This window comes from Numida meleagris, chromosome Z (assembly GCF_002078875.1).
Source record: "Numida meleagris isolate 19003 breed g44 Domestic line chromosome Z, NumMel1.0, whole genome shotgun sequence".
Lineage (NCBI taxonomy): Eukaryota > Metazoa > Chordata > Aves > Galliformes > Numididae > Numida > Numida meleagris.
In genome coordinates this window covers 48,909,481-48,915,480 of record NC_034438.1, presented here as the reverse complement: position 1 = coordinate 48,915,480, position 6,000 = coordinate 48,909,481, and the positions used below count along the sequence as shown (strand labels likewise).

The 6,000-nt window shown below is 34.6% G+C and overlaps 1 long non-coding RNA gene across 1 annotated transcript in view; it reads left to right on the top strand.

Moving 5' to 3' along the window:
- The window catches only part of LOC110390351, a 47,485-nt gene continuing 41,910 nt past the window's right edge, over positions 426 to 6,000 (top strand). Inside the window, exons 1-3 of the long non-coding RNA XR_002433713.1 lie at positions 426 to 519; positions 4,259 to 4,416; positions 4,570 to 4,638. This is a non-coding gene — a long non-coding RNA (uncharacterized LOC110390351). The remainder of the gene's footprint in view (positions 520 to 4,258; positions 4,417 to 4,569; positions 4,639 to 6,000) is intronic.

The window sequence follows — 6,000 nt, the reverse complement described above, 5'->3', positions numbered from 1 at the left end:
AACTACCTCTTAGTCAGTGACTAAAATATCTTCAGTTACATGTTAAATGGTATGTGCTGAACTTCAACTAAATGATGTCAAAAACCAGATGAGTTCAGAATGCTAATCTTTAGCCGTCAGATTCAAAGCTATATAATTATACTTACAAAATCCATTGTTCAGGATTGTTCACAGAGCCTGTGTGCAGTCTCCATAGGCTGGAAACTGTCCTCAAAATTACAGCATACAAGTTATCAACTTTACATATATTCTTCAGTGTCCAACCTCCATGCAAATGTTTCATCTCATATGATTCTTATGAACTTTTTTGCCTTGGGATGTTGCCACTACCAACTCTTACTCCACAACATCTTTGGATGTTGTGAATATAGTATTAAATAACATCACTCTTATTATTTTACTTGTTTGTTGTTGTTGTTTTTCCTAGGCACTTTGTGTTCCCAGTGTTGCAGACTCATACATGGAACCACTTATGACTTTACAGCAGTAGCCACGGATTATATGTGGGCTGCTATGAAGGTAATGTCTCCTATTTATTATGTTGTCCCACAATGTCAGAAGCGGATGGATGGTGGTGGTATTTCAGTAGAGTTTGAACCTTCCTACCAGTATTCCATTATATTTTGTTGCATGTGACAGATGACAGCAGAGGGGCAGTCTGACAAAATGGTGTCTGACATGGAAAAGCATATGAAGAAGGTGTGGAAGTGAATTCCTCTATGTAGAAAAAAATGCACCCATTGATATTTGTTGATGCTTGCTGAAAGTTTACAGAGACCAAACAATGGATGTAGGCACAGTGAGGCAGTGAGTGATGTGCTTCAGCAGTGACAAGAGTGACAGTGGGACACCTCCGCTGGTGCAGATTCTTAAGAGAGTGGCATGCAGGCTCTTGTTGATTGGTGGCAAAAATGCATTGCCAATGGTGGTGACTATGCTAAAAGCAGTGTTTTGTAGCTGAGAATTTCCTGTATCAAATAGTGTTATTGTGCTCTTTATGTTTGTTGTATTTTCCATGTAAATAAATAGGAAGCCTTACATTCAGAGCAACCTCCATATAAGACAACAATTTCCAGCACTGTCAATCTGGCCATTTCCCTGACACTAAATGAAATGAAAGATAATCAAATGACTATTTACAGATAAGAAGTTAGTTGAAAATTGAGATTTAGAAAATATCTCTTGGTATTGATTTGACTGCCTGATTATATAACAAGAAGCATGTATATTAAGAAAAAATAATTGTAAGGGTTAGAATTTCACTGAATAATTTTTGATCAATTCTCTGATCATTCCTTTTCATTTTACTGAGGTACTTTATAGCATATTATGCAGATAGCCATTCTTTACTTTTTACTTTTGAGATCCAAAGGCTGCAAATTTCAATTAAGTGTAGGGACTGAAATAATTGTAATGTCTGCAATAGATGTGAATTGTAGCAAATGAAGTTGTGTGTGATTAAAAGTGGTGAGAAAGTAATGACTTCAGAAGATCCAAACTCTGTCTGTGAAAAAAGGTTACTCGCGGCAGACAAAAAAAATGCCTAGATGTCCTTTGGATTTTTCTTTCATGAACATTTAATGGCAGTGTTCTCACATGCAGAATAAGAGTGTGAAAAATGGCTTTTTTTTTTTCCTTGTGGGCTCACATGGGATAGAATGAAAGGTAGGAAAACGACCATTAAATGTTGCAATTAATTTTTTCTCTTTTTTTTTCAACACAGTTCTTTTTTGATTCAAATTAAGATTTTCCTCGGTGTTTGCCATGCCTGTGTAATTTCATGTTAATTTTCAAGAGAAAAAGCTATTTTATCGTAATATACCTCTGTCTTTTAATCTTAGATTAAGCTGGTTGAAAATAAGTACTAAAATAATCCAAATGAAGGAAGGAGGAATATTATATGAGGGGTTCCAATGAAGAGATAGCTTCTGTATTCATATTAATGCTCATATGGTACATCTATTAAGTACATATCTTTTTAAAGGATGACCAGCCATAGTAAAACTAAATAACTTGAAGAGAAATATTAAAAAAATAAAAATAAAATATATAGCTATTTAAGATAACGTTCCCACATGATACACTAACACTATGTAAAACTGTAACAGGTTTATTGCCATAGAACGGTATTAGATTTAGTGAGTCATATGGTATTTGTTAAACCTGAAGATAGTATGGAAATAATTTCAAAGGAATAAAGGAATGTGTGCCAAACGTTATCATCCATTTACCTCATGGTTGCCATATTGCCATTATTACAAAAAAATCTGGGAACATAAAGAACTTGAGCTGACCCAGATATGGCTTTGTCATAGCAGTCAGTACAAAATGTAATTTTAATGGCATCTCCAAGCTAAAAGTTATGGAGCCAAGCAACTCAAAGAGATCACGTTTTTCTCCCAGATAGTTATTCTAACCTCAGAATGATGTTCAGCATGGACTGAGCACACTGTTACACTGGACAAAACTATACTGAATTTTCAAAAATGACATTTATTCCTGAAATTCTTTTTAAATAAAAAACATCCTTACTATGTATTTATTTATAGATTGAAAACTAGCCTTTAATTTCAGGTAAGTAGAACCAAGTACAGTGGAGTGACAGCAGAGAGAAAGGCCCAGTGGGCACAGTGGACCTCTTGCTTAACCTTCATTAGAAGCATTTGAAAAAAGGCAGCATGTCTTAAAATTTTTGCTCACAAAAATACATGTTTTGTAGCGCTTTAATACATTTTTTGAATTCTCTAATCATTTTTGTTTTGGTTCATGGAACTACATTGTTGCCTGTGTGATTCTCTCCTTCCCTCCCTGCATTTTTTTTCCGTCACTCTTTGGACTTCTGCATGCTGAATAAACTTAGCCACTTTGTCTAAATCTTGACATGAGCCATTCTACCCTAGTGAAGCTAATTCAACATGAAAACTTCATTTATATCAGCAAAGACAAAGAAAGAATTGTGCTGGGAATCTAAAAGTATTGATCTATGTGAAAGTTATATTGCTGAGCTCTCTATAATTATATGTCACAATACAATTTGCCACAGGGAAGATTTATTTTCAGCAGACTTCCACAAAATTAAAAAAAAATCTCAATATATGCTTACTGGAGGGATATAAAAATGTTATAATATCCACCTCTTTGGTTAGAATAAACAATCTGTAATGTCAGAAATGAACTGGCATTAAGCTGATAAGGCATATACAGTCAGACATTATGTAATATTTGGAAGTTAGTGCAAGTTCATTGATTTGTATTATTGCTAGTTCTAGTTTCCCAGTGTTGCTACAAAATGTTGTCCAAACTCATTAGATATTATTGTTGTAGTCAACAAAAACAAACAAAAAATAGCACACCTCACAGCTGGAATTGCACCATTATCGATACGGGAAATGATCACTTGTGCAGCAGTGAATATTGTCTGTTGATGAATATAGATTATCTCTGTGTAAGTTATGTAAGTTACATAGGAGAGTTGTGTAAATAAAGTGCAAAGTACTGGAAGTTGTTTAAAAATAAGATCCCGAATACATTTCCTCACTTGGTTAAGAAGCAAATTATAGGAGTCTGCCCTTGTTTCTTTCTTTCTTAACAGCCTTGCTGCTACTCAGCTTTCATCTGTCATTAAGATCCCTGCTGGTACAGCTTTAGGTACAATATAGGATAATGACACTGAACGCAGTAGGAGATCTTAACCACACTGAACTTTCCTTATGTTATAAAGACTGGTTTAACAGAATTAATATCTGCTATAACTGAGGATGGACTCTTTTTCCTCTATGACACATAATCACATTTTGTAATAATAAGGTTAGGACAGTTTCATATAATCTGGCACCAAGCCTCCTTTTGTAATATTGCTTTGTCTTTTGCTTATTGTAATCACAATCAGTTTTCTTCCTTTTTTCAAACCTTTGTCTCCTTTGAGTGAAAGCCAACTCCTGAACTTGCTGTAATAACAACATGTTCTGTTGTATACTCATAACAGCTTTTTGTTGTCTTTGACAAAGTATTTGGCATTTCTTCTACTTTTCCATGTACAGTTGCTATCTAGAGGATCCATGACTAGATTTACCTTTCTTCTGAATATGCAGACCGTATTTTTTAAGCTGGCCATAGCTGTGTAGGTGGCCACCTTCTAAAAGCTTCAGCATCTGTATTATTGAATAAATAGAAAAACTGGGAGGATGATATCCCTGAAAACTTTCTTTCCCCTCATTGCACCCGTTGTTTTAATAAAATAAATTTCCTCTCACTACAGACCTTACCTCATCATTTTGCATAATCATCATGACTGAAGTAACAATTGCTGCAGCTAGCACTATTGATCTCAATAGTGCTCAGGTAATTAAGAGCTCTTTATGAAGTACTCAAATGAAAAAGGAGGATTTTCAGCAGTTCTCAGCATTGTTGTTCCAGGTAAGAGCTATCAGCTTCCCACAAACTTAAAAAATCTGTCCATGGCACACTGAAAACATGTAGTACAGCATAAATTTGTAGATATTTAATTTTTTTGTCAAATCTGGTAAGCATATCAGGAGAGTTCTTACGGAATGTCTTACTGTTGCACAGGACTTGTACTGCAGAAATGGTGTGGATCCCCAGATGGAAGGAATTGTACTAATTGACACACTCTTTCAAGTAAGTTTCATTAGACTTGTCTCTTAGCAGGACTGTGAGGCTTGGCAAAGCAGGACTGTGGTCATTTTCAAACAGCTATATCAATATCACAATTTCTGGTGCTTTCTTACAATCCTACATAAGTTATTTCATTTGGCAGGATAGTTTCAATATGAAGTGGATTCTTTGTGAGCGATAAACTGATCCCATTTCTGTCATTCTTAAATTTACTGGAGAGATTTCTCAGCAAAAGTAGCTAAGTACCTAAAATTACAGCCAAATTAAAATACCCTTTTCCTATATCCTTTTAGGCCAACATTTCTCTCTTTACTAGATAGATAAATTAGTCACTTGGTTTTAAATTGCAAAGTAACACTAATCAAAGAACTAATTTGTTGGTGCTAATGATGATTTAGTCAAAGCAAACATATTACTCAAAGAGAGAAGACTGCTGCTGAGAAAGGCTTTGTTTTCCATTGGCAGATTAGTTATTCATTGGTGAATGATTATTTACTTATGTATATTACTGTATACTGGAAAAGAGAGAGTCAGATGTATTTATTTTATATGACCAATAAATGGTATTCAGCAATGAAACAGGTTTTCCATTGCAAGCTAGATTTGGAGAATGTTCAAAAGGAGGTACTTTATCCTAGCAGAGGTTTCCCCCTATGCTTCCTGCAGAGTCAAAGAAAAGAGATGAAAATAACAGAAAGTTCATCCTTTCAAAGTACCCTCTTAAGGTACTCTCAAGTCAGTTTTATTGTCCAGTGAGTAGAGAGAGAGCTGGGCTTTAGCTAGTTTTGGTGAACTGTTCATCTCTGCCAGTTAGTTTTAATAAAATGCCTTTGCCTGTTTATTTCATGAAGCTTGATCAGGAATCTAGTCCACAATTTGACAAAGCTTACTGATACTAGGGGAAGCTCAATGCCTACCTCTCAATAAAATCCAGAACCTCTGAAGCCAACACTTACTCAGTCCAAAGGGATAAAAATCTTAATGTCAGTTTGCACTCAGCATGTGTTTGATTTTCATGTTTCTGACAAGCTTTCTTAAATTTATTATCATGCACTATAAAAATAAACATGACTATAAGTAGGAAATTGCTTTTATGTTTTAAACTGAGGAATCTGTTAACTGAATCTCTTTTCATTTTACTCTTCATTATTAAAGAAACATTTGGTTCTAATACTCAATATTTGTCTCAGAGATTGTTGATTGAGGCTACTGACCAATCATGTAGGTATTTCTAAAGCTATTTCCGTGCTGGTGTTACTTAGATTTGCCAGTCTAGTATTCAAATCAATGAATCAAAAGGTTTTTTTTGTTTTGTTTTGTTTTTATTTTTATTTTTTGTGTTGCACAAGCTTAAAGCTGTAATGC